A 16,262-nucleotide genomic window follows, 5' to 3' on the forward strand; every position below is an offset into this window, starting at 1 on the left:
AGATAAGTATAAAAATAAAAATTAAAATAAAAATAAAAATAAAAATAAAAATGAAAATAAAAATGAAAGTGACCCATGCTATATGAAAGTGACCCATGCTATATATATGTATGTATACCTACATACACACAACACCTATATATATATATATATATACATACATACACATCTACATGTATACACATACATACATATACACATACACACATATATACATATATGTATATACATACATATACTCACATAGGTACACACACACACACCTACAGTTTTATTGCACATGTCTATGGTTTTATTGCACATGTCTATGGTTTTATTGCACATGTTATTATGTTATTGTTGTGGTTGTACTGTTTTTTTTTTTTTGTTTGCCCTCCTCCCCCCCAGTGAGGAGTTGTACAGTTTGATGGCCCGGGGGACAAACGAGTCCCCCAGCCTGTTGGTCCTGTACTTGGGGAGGAGCAGCCTGTTGCTGAGGCTTCTGTGGCTCCTCTGGCTGCTGATGACAGTGTGCAGAGGGTGGCTGGCATTGTCAAGGATGCTCAGCAGTTTGTCCACAGTTTTTCTCTCTGCCACTGTCACCAGAGGGTCCAGCCTCATTCCTACCACCGAGCCGGCCCGCCTGATGAGTTTTTCCAGTCTGTGGAAGTCTGCCTTAGTTGTGCTCCCGCCCCAGCACACCACGGCGTAGGAGAGAACACTGGCAACCACAGACTGGTAGAACATCCACAGGAGCTTTTTGCAGATGTTGAAAGATCGTAGCCTCCTCAGGAAGTACAACCTGCTCTGGGCCTTCTTGTACAGATGCCTTGAGTTGCTTGTCCAGTCCAGCTTGTTGTCCAGCCACAGCCCAAGATATTTGTAGGTCTGAACGACCTCCACCTCCTCTGCTCCTATTAGAACTGGTCTCGAACTGGGTCTGTCCCTCCTGAAGTCGATGACCAGTTCCTTGGTCTTTGAGGTATTGAGCTGCAGGTTATTAATGTGGCACCAGACAACAAAGTTCCTCACCAGGCTCCTATATTCCTCTTCCTCTTCATTGTCTCTGATACACCCCATGATGGCCGTGTCGTCTGCAAACTTCTGGATGTGACACGTTTCAGAGTTGTAGCAGAAGTCTGCAGTGTACAGAGTGAAGAGGATGGGAGACAGCACAGTCCCCTGAGGAGCTCCGATGTTGCTGACCACCGTGTCAGACGTGATGTCCTTCAGCCTGACATACTGTGGTCTGTCTGTGAGGTAGCTGGAAATCCAAGCAACCAGGCAGGGGTCCACTCGCATTCTGGTGAGTTTTTCTTTTAGTACAAGGGGCTCGATGGTGTTGAAGGCACTTGAAAAGTCCAAAAAGAGGATCCTGACTGTGCCACTTCCCTTGTCCAGATGCGAGTGGGCTCGGTGTAGGAGGTAGAGAATGGCATCATCTACACTGACCTCTGCCCGATAGGCAAACTGTAGAGTGTCCTCAGCGTGCTGTACCTGAGACCTGAGGAGGTTGAGGAAGAGCCGCTCCAGAGTCTTCATCAGATGTGAAGTGAGTGCCACCGGTCTGAAGTCATTCAGCTCGCTGGGCCGGTTCTTCTTTGGAACTGGAACGATGCATGATGTCTTCCAGAGGGTGGGCACTCTCCCAAGTTGTAGGCTCAGGTTGAAGACCCGTTGGAGTGGCTCCCCGAGTTCTGCAGCACAGGTTTTGAGGAGCCGTGGACACACCTGGTCTGGTCCTGCTGCTTTCCGGGGCCGGAGCTTCCTCAGTTCTCCCCTCACCTGATCAGCTGTGAAGCAGGGAGGTGACTGAGAGGAGGGAAGGGGGGGAGGATGGCTGGTGTCAGAGAGAGGTGGGAGTGGGGGGGCAGGTTGGGGGGTGGCTGTGGTCGCAGGAGGGGGAGGGGAGCAGGCTTCAGTGAGGGCCGCAGTGAAGGTGGGAAGTGGGGTGGAGTGGCTGAATCTATTGAAGAAGGTATTCAGATTGTTTGCCCTCTCCACTCCTCCCCCCTCTGTGCTGGATTTGGCTTTGTGGCCTGTGATGGTTTTGACACCTTTCCAGACCTCCCTCATGTTGTTATCCCTAAGTTTCTGCTCCACTTTCCTCCTGTAGGAGTCCTTTGCCTCCCTCAGGCAGACTTTCACCTCCCGCTGTGCTGCTTTCATCTCCTCTCTGTCATTAGTCCTGAAGGCCTTCTTCTTTTTGTTGAGGACAACCTTGACTTCCTGTGTTACCCATGGTTTGTTATTAGGATAACACCGAACAGTCTTGGTGGGGGCAACCACGTCTGCACAGAAGTTGAGATAGTCTGTGAGACAGTGAGTCATCCCCTCAATGTCCTCAGCATGCTCACCCAGCAACACATCCCAGTCTGTGGTATCAAAGCAGTCTCTCAGTGCCTCCTCAGCTTCAGGAGTCCATCTCCTGATGGAGCGAGTGGTGACAGCCTGCCTTTTGACCAGGGGGGTGTATTGGGGCTGTATGTACACCAGGTTGTGGTCTGACTTTCCCAGTGGGGGAAGGGCGGTGACTCTGTATGCTTCCTTAACGTTGGTATACAGTAAGTCAATCATCCTATTCTTCCTGGTGGGGCAGTTGACAACCTGGTGAAAAGCAGCCAGGGTAGAGTCCAGGGTGACATTATTGAAGTCTCCAGAAATAATTATGAAGGCTTCAGGATGTTGCCTCTGCAGCCGTGCTGTGACTTTAAGAATCTCATCACAAGCAGCGTCTGCTTTAGCCTGCGCCTTGACCTCCGGAGGAATGTAAACACACAGGGCGATCACGTGACTGAACTCCCTCGGCAGATAGTATGGCCGCAGGCTAACGGCAAGCAGCTCCAGATTCGGGTCACACAAAGCCGCCTTCACGGTGACATGGCCGGGGTTACACCAACGGTTGTTCACATAAATGATGAGCCCCCCACCTCTGCGTTTGCCGCATGCCTCCGCGTTCCTGTCGGCTCTCACCGCAGTAAATCCCCGCAGGTCCACGTTAGCATCCGGTATGCTGTCGGTTAGCCATGTCTCCGTCAGGATGAACAAGCTGCACTCCCGATAGATCCGCTGGTTCTCCAAAGCGGCCAGCTCGTCCATCTTATTCGGCAGCGAATTGACGTTCCCCATAATCACGGAGGGAAGCGATGGTTTGAAGCGCCTCCGGTTCTCCGCTAGCCTAGCCTTTAGCTTGGCCCCAGCCTTACAGCCCCGGTAGCTCCTCCGCAGCTCCGCTGGGATGTTGTGCCTCTGTCCGTCTGTTGTCCTCCTGAGAGCCAGTAACTTCTCTCGAGAATAAGTGAGAGAGCTGGCTCCTGTGTGTGTTTTAAAGTTTAGTGTATCCATGGGATACATGTTAAATCCTTCACAAAGAAGTTTAAAGGTGTTTAAAAGAGTAAAAAAGAGGTAAAAGTGTAGAAAAGAAGAAAGTGCTGCGGAGCGACTGGAAAATGCTGCCGTCTCCTACAGCGCACTCACTCATGTTAATGAGTGCTCTTGTTAATAAAGCTCATCGTTAGAGCTGGTTCAAGTGAACTCTGAACCATCACTTACTTATGATGCCATAGACCAGGGCCGTTTCTCAATACTCAAGTAAGCAAGTTACTTGGGAAGTATATACTTGAGAAGTACGCTGGGAGTATATACTTGCCAAGTTATGTAAGTATGTATGTATTGTTCTGCTGTTTGAATGGTGGCTGGCGCCAAGTGCTGCAGCCTCATTACCGCTACCTACAGTGTTGATAAATGAACATATGAAATACTTTTAATAAATGCATATATATTGTTATTATTTTCACGTTTTAAATATTTAACTTCATTAATAATTCATTTCTATTAAAATATACAATACAATGTGGAAAATAGATATTACAGCATTGTATTGTATGTACTGTATTGTAAACGTGCAACATGCAACTTTCCTCTCCTTTTACCAAGTGCAATATATGAAATAACATCCATCCACTCTGCTGTACAATGTACTGTATGCACTATCATATACTGCATATTTCCCTTACTGGCTTCCACTGTAAATACTTGAAATACTTCTTTACATATCCTTCTAACCCTTATCGAAGGTATTGGTGCACTGTTTTGTTGTTTCTTCTTTTATTCTTTTATCTCTTCACTTGTACTACTAGAGCTGTCCTTTAATCTCGTTGTACACTGTATAATGACAATGAAGCTGATTCTGATTGTAGAGTAGTATATATATATATATATACATATATATATACATATATATGTATATATATATATGTGTGTATATATGTACTACTCTATAAATATATAACCTGTACAAATATATTACTCTACATATCTAATATTTACATATTATATTTAAATACAGATACAATGACCATGCGATTTTAATATAAATCTAAAATTCAAACTGTCAGGTCAAAACGTTTCCATTAAAAACAAAATAACACGTCAACAAAAAATCTATGGATCACACCAAGCATGTAATGACAGCGACGTCTGAGCCAGCGGATCATTTCATCAGGAGAGGCCGAGGTAACGCTGCACAGTGAGCGCCGAGCGACCGCAGAGGCGGAGCTTATCACCTCCGACAAACGTCGCTGCCAAACTATAAATACGTCATATCTTCATACACAAACCACATGTTTGAATACTAAATGACTAATTTCTCGCCTCAAATGATGTTAAAACTTTGTTCCTGGACACAGAAAAATATTTATTTCAGATTTATATTTCTAGCGTAGTCTATTATCTGCCGCTATGCTCCGCTGAAATGTATTCTGGGATACATGGCCATCCCAAGTACGCTTAAGTCACCTCCGATGCATACTTGGTAAAAATGGGCAGAGCGAGAACACTTTGGTTTGAGAACCGTCCTCGCCGTTCGCTTACTTGAGAATTGGAACAGCACTTTGACTGAGACTGATGACGTTTTCACAAGTACGGGAGTACGCAAGTACACACAAGTACGCACAAGTATGGATATTGAGAAACGGCCCTAGACTGCTGGACCAACAGCCATTATGCAGCTCTCTCTCTCTCTCTCTCCTTCCAGAGCTTCAACACCACAACTCAAATAATACACCTATAACTAAGTTACTTTATATTATAAACTACTCATTACTGCTAACATTAATATTATCTTCCTCAATCCTTCATCCATGACTTGTCCTTGTCTGAAGGTCACATGAGCAGCTGGAACCAATCCCAGATGGCATTGGGAAAATGTCATGTCACACCCTTGATGAGATGATGAAGACAATAGTGCTAATGATAATTATCATTCATGTTCATTTTGTGAAATACTCCTGGTCTCTATCTTCACTTTACTCTCGTTGTAAATGTGATGTTTTGTTTGAAGTCTGCTGAACTTGTTTCTCTACATGTGACACCTACTGCAAGTCTGGTCTAAGGACAGAGGGTCTAAGGACAGAGGGTCTAAAGGCAGAGGGTCTAAGGACAGAGGGTCTAAGGACAGAGGGTTTAAGGACAGAGGGTCTAAATACAGAGGATCTAAAGACAGAGGGTCTAAGGACAGAGGGTCTAAAGACAGAGGGTCTAAGGACAGAGGGTCTAAAGACAGAGGGTCTAAGGACAGAGGGTCTAAGGACAGAGGGTCTAAAGACAGAGGGTATAAGGACAGAGGGTCTAAAGACAGAGGGTCTAAGGACAGAAGTTCCATTAAATTCAGGTTTGACCAAAATATAGCCCTAGCCGAAATCTCAAAAGATCAATGCATTCCTGAAAGCAGCCACAAGAGGCATTTTCATTCCCAGGGCTCTAGGTCACTGGGAAAGGCACGTCCTCATAAGTCACGTTTTTCTCACACGTCCTGATATGTCCTGAAAACACGTATGTGTGTGTGTGTGTGTGTGTGTGTGTGTGTGAGAGAGAGAGAGAGAGAGAGATGTGTGTGTGTGTGTGTGAGAGAGAGAGAGAGGGAGAGAGGATACCCAGCCAGGCCAAATACACTGACCCTGCAGTCTCCCTCACATAGACTTAAAGGTTACACTGTTCCCCTCTCTGCTGCTCCTCTCTGCTCCTCTCTGCTCCCCCTCTCTGCTCCTCCTCTCTGCTCCCCCTCTCTGCTCACCCTCTCTGCTCCCCCTCTGCTCCCCCTCTCTGCTCCCCCTCTCTGCTGCTCCTCTCTGCGCCCCCTCTCTGCTCCTCCTCTCTGCTCACCCTCTCTGCTCCTCCTCTCTGCTCACCCTCTCTGCTCCTCCTCTCTGCTCCTCCTCCTCTCTGCTCCCCCTCTCTGCTGCTCCTCTCTGCTCCTCCTCTCTGCTCCTCCTCTCTGCCTGTAGCATGGCCATGAACCTCCACACTCCCTCCTGCTCTACACGCTCACCTTTCTCCTGACAGCTGAGGTGTGAGGGCACGCGGGGCAGTTCTTGTATTTGTTACCTCTTCAGGACATTTTCTGGCATACACACTTACCTTGTCAGAACCACTAGTCCTCATCGAGACCAAAACCTGGTCCTAATGAGGAAAAATCTCATTGGTCTTCAGTTAAGGTTTGGTTAAGTTGCAAGCTAAGAGTTATGTTAAGATACTTCGACATGGCGGCGCATGGACATGCAGCGGCTCCTCTCTCTCCCGTCAGATCGGTGTTTTTATGTTTTTTGTGTTGTGCACCTACGTGCATATGTTCGTCTCCGTTACGTCCAGCTAACCCAAGGCGCACATACTCCCGTGAGTTTCTGCTCGCCATCAGCAGAACCACGTTCACGGACATAAATCCAGTAGACGCGGAAGAGCTACCCGGCTGCGGTCTGCTGCAGAGGCCTGCTCAGCCACCGACCCCCACTACTGCAACCAGCCCACAGTGGAAGTGTATGAGGAAGCAGAAGAGGGGAAAGCGCGGAGGTATCCAGGCTAGGCTAGCGGCTAGCCCTCATCGGCCAGCTCTTCCGACCATCACACTGGCGAACGTACGCTCGCTGGAAAACAAAATGGACTACATCCGCCTACTACGCACAACCTCAAAGACTGTGAGTGAGTGTTGTGTCTTTGTGTTTGTGGAAACATGGCTTAACGACAGCGTCCCGGACTGTGCTATTCAACTAGCCCGGCGGACATGCTACCGGGTGGACAGAGTGCTCGTCGAGGGGGGGAAGACTCGCGGCGGGGGACTCTGTGTTTACATCAACGATGCATGGTGCCGCGACGCTGTTGTTGTCTGCAAGCACTGCTCATCACTGGTGGAGTTTATGGTTATTAAATGCCGGCCATTCTACCTGCCAAGGGAATTTAATGTCATACTACTGGTGGCAATATACATCCCCCCTGGCTCCAACAACAACAGGAGCGAGGCACTGCAGGAACTCCACCCGCACATCAGTGATCAGCGGACAGCCCACCCAGATGCCTTCCTCATCCTGGCTGGGGATTTCAACCACGCCAACCCCAAGAGCGTGTTTCCACAACTCCATGGACATATCAACTTTTCAACACGAGGTAACAATATCCTGGACAATGTCTACACCACACACAAAGGTGCCTACAAAGCTCGCCCCCTCCCCCACCTTGGGGCCTCAAACCACACTACAGTCATGCTAATGCCAGCATACAGGCCACTGGTCAAAGTCAACAGACCAGCTGCAAAGCAGATTCGCATGTGGCCTGAGGGGTCTTCAGAGGCACTCCAGGACTGCTTCTCCACCACTGACTGGAGCATGTTCAGACAAGCAGCCACCTACAACAACACCATAGACCTCCAGGAGTACACAGAGACTGTTACTTCCTACATGTGGAAATGCATGGATGATGTCACGGTCACCAGAACCATCTCCATTCGGGCCAACCAGAAGCCATGGCTGACAGGTGAGGTCCACAGGCTCTTGAGAGCTCGGAACGCTGCCTTCAAAGCAGGAGACGAGATGGGCCTGAGGACAGCCAGGGCCAACCTGTCACGAGGCATCAGGATGGCCAAGAGGGAGTACTCCAGGAGGATTGCTGATCGCTTCAACGACAGCAGAGACACCCGGAACCTGTGGCGAGGGATGCAGACCATCACGGACTATAAGCCCTCTCCGCAGACCTGCGACAGCTCCACCTCTCTGCTGAACCAGCTGAACGACTTCTTCGCTCGCTTTGAGGCAGACAACAGCACCCCGGCACAGAAAACCCCACCACCTCCTGACAACCAGGTGTTGACGCTATCCCCAGATAGTGTGAGGCGATCCCTCAGAAGGACAAACCCATGGAAAGCCCCGGGTCCTGACATTCCTGGTCGTGTCCTGAGAGACTGTGCTGAGGAGCTCACAGATGTCTTCACCGACATCTTCAACTCCTCACTGAGACAGGCTGTTGTCCACACGTGCCTCAAAGCCACCACCATCATCCCGGTCCCGAAAAAGTCGTCTCCCTCCAGCTACAGCGACTACCGTCCGATCGCACTCACTCCCATCCTCATGAAGTGCTTCGAGCGGCTAGTCATGGAGCACATCAAGTCAGCCCTCCCCCCCACCCTAGACCCCTTCCAGTTTGCATATCGGTCAAACCGCTCGACCGATGATGCCATCTCCACTGCCCTCCACTCGGCCCTCACCCACCTGGAGACTAAAGACTCCTACGTTAGAATGCTGTTCATTGACTTCAGCTCAGCATTCAACACAATCATCCCCCAGCAGCTCATCCACAAACTGGACCAGCTGGGGCTCAACACCTCCCTGTGCAACTGGCTGCTGGACTTCCTGACGGGGAGACCACAGGCAGTTCGGGTCGGCAGCAACACCTCCGGCACCATCACGCTGAACACTGGGGCCCCCCAAGGATGTGTGCTGAGCCCCCTCCTCTTCACTCTGCTGACCCATGACTGCACTCCATCATTCAGCTCCAACCTCTTCATTAAGTTTGCGGACGACACAACTGTGGTGGGTCCCATCAACAACAGCGATGAGACTATCTACAGGAGTGAGGTAAACAGGCTGGCCACGTGGTGCAAAGAAAACATACTCCACCTGAATGTGGAGAAGACCAAGGAGATTATTGTGGACTTCAGGAGAGTGCACACCCAGCATACTCCACTAACCATCAACGGTGCTGCAGTGGAAAGGGTGAGCAGCACCAAGTTCCTGGGTGTGCACATCTCTGAAGATCTGTCCTGGAGCCACAATATTGCATCACTGGCCAAAAAAGCCCAACAGTGCCTGTACTTCCTCCGCAAACTGAGGAGAGCAGGAGCCCCGCCCCCCATAATGCACACGTTCTACAGAGGCACCATCGAGAGCATCCTGACAAGCTGCATCACTGTGTGGTACGGCGCCTGCACCGTGTCCTGCCGCAAGACCCTGCAGCGCATCGTGAGAGCAGCTGAGAGGATCATTGGTGTCTCTCTCCCCCCCCTCCTAGACATTTACAACACCCGCATCATCAGCAAGGCAATCAGGATTACTGGTGACCCCTCCCATCCGTCTCACAGCCTCTTCAGCCTGCTGCCATCGGGGAGGAGACTGCGCAGTCTCCGGGCCAGAACGAGCAGGCTAAAGAACAGCTTCTTCCACCAGGCTGTCAGGAGACTCAACTCCCTCCCTGCTCTACCATCAGTCCCACCTCTACTCATCCTCCCCCCCTCTGCCCCCTGCCACAGACCAGGACTGTACTTGTTGTTGTTGTTGTTGTTGTTTGAAACAGCAACAGCAGACGCTTTATTTCTGCCCTGTTTTATCTATTTGTTTCTAAGCTGCTGGTTCAGATTACATTACATTACATGTCATTTAGCAGACGCTTTTATCCAAAGCGACTTACAATAAGTGCATTTCAACATTTGGGTACAAATAAGAGCTAGAAGTAAGTAAGAGCTTCAAGTAAACCAAACTATGAAGTGCTAGTCATAAGTGCGATGTATGCGTTTTTTGTTTTTTTTTTCTCGTCGTCGTCTTACTCGAGGTAGAGTCGGAAGAAATGTGTTTTTAGTCGGCGGCGGAAGATGTGGAGGCTTTCCGCTGTCCGGATGTTGATGGGGAGCTCGTTCCACCATTTGGGAGCTAGGACAGAGAACAGTCTCGAGTTCTGTGAATGCCTCTGCGATCCTCTCAGTGAGGGGGCAGCGAGCCGGTTTGCCAATGCAGAGCGAAGTGGGCGGGCTGGGGTTTTGATCATGTCCTGGATGTAGGCTGGACCGGATCCGTTTGTAGCATGGAACGCAAGCACTAGAGTCTTGAAGCGAGCAGCTACAGGAAGCCAGTGAAGGGAGCGGAGGAGCGGTGTAGTGTGGGAGAATTTTGGTAAGTTGAAGACCAGTCGAGTTGCTGCATTCTGGATGAGTTGCAGAGGTCGTATGGCACACGCAGGGAGACCAGCCAGGAGGGAGTTGCATTAATCCAAGCGTGAGATGACAAGAGCCTGGACCAGAACCTGTGCCGCCTTCTGGGTTAGAAGAGTCCGTATCCTTCTGATGTTGTACAACATGTATCTGCAAGATCGAGCTGTTGCAGCAATGTTGGCAGTGAGGGAGAGATGGTCATCAAGTGTCACACCCAGGTTCCTTGCGGTATGAGAAGGAGTTACCACAGAGTTGTCGAGGGTGATGGTCAGGTCTGTGGTGGGAGAGCCCTTTCCTGGGACAAAAAGAAACTCAGTCTTGTCGAGATTGAGTTTCAGGTGAAGGTCAGACATCCATTGAGAGATGTCGGTCAGACAAGCGGAGATCCGTTCTGCTACATGTGTGTCGGAGCTGGGAAAAGAGAGAATGAGTTGGGTGTCATCGGCGTAGCTGTGATAGGAAAAACCATGAGAGAGAATAACAGAACCAAGAGAGTTGGTATATAGAGAGAAGAGGAGACGGCCCAAGACAGAACCCTGAGGGACCCCAGTAGCTAGAGGACAGGGTTCCGACACAGATCCTCTCCAGGTTACTCTGTATGTTCGGTTTTGAAGATAGGACGAGAATCTTCTGCCTAACTGTCTGTCTCGTTATCTACAAGATAACATTGCAAAAACAATTTTGCAATGTTTTTAGAATTTTAAAGTGAAAGTCAGCTATAGTTTAATCCATCCATCCATTTTCTACCGCTTTATCCTCCACATGAGGGTCGCGGGGTGCTGTGCCAATGTCAGCTGACATAGGGAGATAGGCGGGGTCACACCTGTCCATCACAGGGTCACACATAGAGACAAACAACCGTTCACTCTCACACTCACACCTATGGTCAATTTAGACTGACCAATTTACCTAATCTCCATATTACATGTTTTTGGACTGTGGGAGGAAGCTGGAGAACACGCACACACACACACACACACACACACGGGGAGAACATGTGACCTCCATGCAGAAAGACCCTTGTTCTGTTCCAACCGGGGCTCGAACCTGCGTCTTCTTGCTATTCCTTTAGATCCATATTGGAAGCTCAACTGAACACTGTGTTTGTGTTTGTGTGTGTGTGTGTGTGTGTGTGTGTGCGTGTTTGTGTGTGTGTGTGCGTGTTTGTGTGTGTGTGTGTAAAGTTCTTTTGTGTGTGCATGTACAGTCAGCATGTTTGTGTGTGTGTGTGTGTGTGCGTGCGTGCTCGTGCGTGCATGTGTGTGTAAAGTTCTTTTGTGTGTGCATGTAGTCAGTACATGTTTGTGTGTGTGTGTGTGTGTGTGTCCAGTTATTTCAGACAGTCAACACACTTGTTTATTTTTAGTCCTGAAAGACTTTGTGTGTATGAATACACACGTGTACACATCATGTGTATATGTGTGTACTTTGTATATGTGTGTGTGTAAAGTTATTTTGTGTGTGCATGTACAGTCAGCATATGTGTGTGTGTGTGTGTGTGTGTGTGTGTGTGTTTTGGCAGTGGACTAGCGTGCAGGTTTAGGAGGTTGTGGTGAGGTTGTGTGTTCAGGGCCGCTGGTGTGAAAGAGCAGTCAGAGCTGTGCTTCCCTCTGGAGAGAGGGACTTTAATTTAGAAGAACAAGGCTCCTAACACATACTCTGGTGCCGCTGCATGCCGCCGCCTCTTTGGCCTTCTCTCCACACTTCATCCGTCCACTCTTCAGCTCTCTGCCACTCTATAAAACTTCAGTCTTTCATCTCTTCATCTTCTCTTCCCTTGTTGTTTCTTTTGCTCCTCCCTCTCCAGGAAGTAAAGTGTCCACTCAGCTGTTTTCAACATACTGTAGGTTCAAGTTCGGCTGAGAGATCATTTTGTGGAACAACTGTGTTGCGTAAAATCATCTTCACACCATGATTGTAAGCGATGAATGAATGAATGAATGCATGAAGTCACCGTCCAAACGAATGGATTGGATTGTGATGCATGTGACTGTGCTTAGGTTCAGGTTAGGGTCAGAAAAGACATGTGTGCTGTCTCACTGGGCTTTGGTTGGTCAAGTAAACAGTTCCAATCTTCACTTTTCCAGTAGCGCCACAAACTACATCCCCAGAAATATTCATCAAAATCTATTGTTGACTTGAAAAAGTCACAAAGAGACAAACAGAGGCAGAAACACAGGCTCCATGGCAAAGGTCTGAGTAATCATCATCGTGGAGTCTCTGCTCAGTTTGGTGCAGTCATTTCTGTGCTCTGCCCTTCCCAGAAATCACCTGTCAATCACGCAGCGCGGTTAGCACTATGACGTCTTTCAGCTGGGAGTTTCTGTGGGTGGCACACGTCAGCTGACAGCTGACGACTCTGTAAATGCACTCTTTTTCCTGCTGATGACACACATCATATCCTATAGAAACACTTTCAACCAAGTCACAACAAACTGTGTTTTTCTTGTTTCTATTGTAAGAGGAAATAACAGTGATGTGCATTTTGGTTCACACTAACTTCTGCTTCACATACAGCGTGAAGAGTTGGAATGAAGATGAACTCTAATTACCTCTAAGTCTGTGTTGCTCTGAAGGTCCATCAGTCTGTTGTTAAGGTCACTAAATCTGACCTCTGACCTCCAATAACATGATCATACATGGAAGGAAACACCTTTCTAGTCAGATTTGACCTTCTTGACATTTGGTAGCGTGGTTCAGTACATTCAGAACATGTTTAACTCCAGGCTTTTCCACCTAAGGTCACTTTTCTGATGCTACAAACACGTCTATAGCGCTCGTTACCACTTTAGCGGCAGTTGAATTTAGAAAATGTCACTTCAGTCGTCACATTTGAGGACTGCAGCGCTCCGTCATGAGCTCGTCATCACATGACATCACAAGTGCGGCCACTAGTGTTTGAAACCGTGACTGCAATCCCACTTCAAAACATTAGAGCAGCACGTGAACCCCGATATCTGTTTGATTTATTATAAACAATCACCTGTTTGGTCAATTTTCAGCAGCAACAGAGTCACAGCAGGAGAAGAGAATGACGCCCACACGGTGGTTACACGTCGGCAAATTTGCGTTTTGGTCATTTCCTGTTTTATTTTGGTGAGGGTTTAGGGTTTCCTGTTGCTCTGCACTTCTTCTACCTTGTCCTTGTCTTGTCTGTTTACCTTGAGTGTTTGCACCTGGTCCCTTTCCCTCACTCGTCTCCATGTCCTTCGTGACCTTGTTCATGTTTAGAGTGTAGATTCAAGTTGATCTGGTTTTTGTTTTCTACTTATAGGTTTGATTTTTGGCCTTTTTCTCTTGCCGTCCGCATTCTTTTTTCTTCATGTTTTTGAGAGAGCAATAAAGCCTCATTTTTGATTTCACCTATCTGACTCAGTCTCGTGCTCTGTGGTACGAACCCTGACACACGGTGGCTGTGGTGGTTAGCACTCTGGCCTTTGCAGCAGGAAGACTTGGGTTGGAGCATGGCTTTTCTCTGGGACTTTGTCTCCGTCTCTGTGTGTGTGTCTGTGATGGACTGGTGAACTGTCCAGGGTGGGACCCCCACCTATCATCCTGTGGCTCAGCTGATTGGTGGAGGATAAAGCGGTAGATCATAGATGGATGGAATTCAAGCAAGTCAGGTGATGACAACGAATAGTTATGAGTGGATAACGTGTTAGCAGCATTCACGTCAAAATATCACTGATGATTCTGGACATATGGATGGCCACTTTAGAGACGGCCATTTTATCACCTTAAACCACACCTCCATGTTTCAACCGGAAGGTTGTGAGCTTGATTCCCGGCTCCTTCTCATGCTGATGAAGACACTCGGTCCCACGTTGCTCCTGATGGCTGTGCTGGAAGCATGAGAATGGATATGAAAGACAAGTGGTAGAAACGTGGGCTTTACATAAATGGACTGTGTGAATGTGTGAGTGAATGAATGGGTGTGAACTGGTGAATGGCAAACACTGTAGCATGAAGCAGCTTTGACTGGTCAGACTAGAGAAGCACGATATAAATACAGACCACTGTTGTCAGTCAAATGTTTCCTCGTCCTCTGATGACATGTGTGTACCTTTAAATAGCAAACACACGATGTGTGAGCAGAGGGGGAACACCTCACTCGCACTGGTGATACAGTCCAGTGTCTTTATGCTGCTGTGCTTACAGAGCAGCACGTCTGTAACGTTCAGCTCAACTTGTTCTTGGCAGGATATTAGTGTATTCTAAAGGGAGAGGATCAATCCAGGTAAACCGTTGGTATGCTGCATGATAAAGCTCTGAGCCAGAGGGCACACACACACACACACACACACACACACACACACACACATGGGAGATGACCAGTGCGGTCAGGTGATTTGTTCAGAGAGGACGTCATATGTGAGAGTGACTTTTGTTCTTCTGTTTCCTCATAATGACTTTGTTTGTTCTAAGGTGAGACTCCTCACTCCTCACTCCTCACTCCTCACCACCTTCACTGCTGCCCTATAGGTGTGTGAGTGGAAATATAGAGGGAATACATTTAATGGATTTTGCCACATAGCTTCATTATAGCTGTAGTTAGACTGTATAAGCCTTAGTTTATATAAGCTTACATTTTTACATTTAGACCAGGGGTGGGCAATTATTTTCCCCAAGGGGCCACATGAGAAACAAACAATATTGTTGAGGGCCGGGCCAAATTTGAATTCATTTGAATGTAATTAAATTTGATCTCTTTTATCTAAAAAAAGCAGTAAATTGTATTGTTTTGTTGTAAACTGGGCAGCATACAAACACACAATAAACACAATTACTAACCAACTGTATTGAAAATATCACATGACTACACTATATAATGAATACTATGATACTATACTACTGTGGTGTAGTGCAGTTTCTGCTGCACCTTCACACTCAGACGCAACAAACCCATTTCTACATAAAGCTGTTAAATTGGTCTGTTAGACAAGGGTGCCCTCTTGTGGTCAGACTTAGATTAGAGACATCCTTCATGTGCTGGACGAGCAGTCTCAGTGGTCATTTGGTCGTGGTGTTTAACAGCAGGTGATATCTATAACGTTGCATTAATGCCGTCCTCTGGATTCAAATGATTTCATTCGTCTATATTTAACATCCTTTGTCTTCTTTTACTGGACTTTTTCAAAACATGGTCAAAACTTTGAGCAACAAAATTTAAAAACACGTTTGCAAAATGTTTTGACAAAGAAAAAACTGGACTCTGGTTGGTGTGATATATATATGGTGTGTGTTTATTGACTTTGTGTTTATTGGTTTTATTCACATGTTGAATAAAACCAATTGATACTAACAGTGAATTAAATGTGCAGCTAAGACTATCACTGTCAACATCTACATGTATAACGAACAGGACTGGACCCAGATGCAGTACAGTAAGTAACAGTCTTCATTAACACTCGAAACAGACAATGCAGGCAGAGCGAAGATCCTCAAATATGCGTAAAGACGCAGGCGCGGGATCAATCGTGGAACTGAACACTGACAGAGTCACTTGAAGCACACACGTGCATAGAAATCCTCTGGTCAGAAAAACAGCGAATCACGAGGCGACAGATAAAGGAAGGGGGAGTGGTTATATACACTGAGGAATTAGGGAAACGACAGACAGCTGTGACGACCAAGACACGGGTGAAACGGGTTGGGTAATCACAGAGGGGAAAAGTAAAGTGCACACAGACAAGGGACGAAAAAGACTTCAAAATAAGAGGGAATTTCACAATAAAATGACATTGACAACGGAACATGACGACATGGATGTTGAAATCCCCTACAATTATGATTTGATCTGTCTTAAGCACTAACTCAGATAAGAACTCAGAGAACTCTGATAGGAACTCTGAATAAGGTGCAGGTGGACGATAAACTGTGACTATCATCATTGGTTTCTGTGATTTCCAACTAGGATGAGATAGATTAAGAATAATGATGAATGTCCTGGTTTGGGCTTGGGATTGATTAATAATCTAGTATTAAACATTATTAGAAAGCACAACATACACTTTCATTGTTATGCAGATGACACACA

At 47.3% G+C, this 16,262-nt stretch overlaps 1 protein-coding gene across 7 annotated transcripts in view; it reads right to left on the bottom strand.

The window, feature by feature from the left end:
• Positions 1-15,445: 15,445 nt before the first annotated feature.
• The window catches only part of LOC131460190 (NACHT, LRR and PYD domains-containing protein 12-like), a 24,861-nt gene continuing 24,044 nt past the window's right edge, over positions 15,446-16,262 (bottom strand). For all 7 annotated transcript variants that reach the window (XM_058630466.1, XM_058630465.1, XM_058630468.1 and 4 more), the window contains one exon: positions 15,446-16,262. This exon is cut by the window's right edge and continues 1,889 nt beyond it. The gene's annotated coding sequence lies outside the window, so the exon portion shown is untranslated.

Source organism: Solea solea, chromosome 6, assembly GCF_958295425.1.
Source record: "Solea solea chromosome 6, fSolSol10.1, whole genome shotgun sequence".
Lineage (NCBI taxonomy): Eukaryota > Metazoa > Chordata > Actinopteri > Pleuronectiformes > Soleidae > Solea > Solea solea.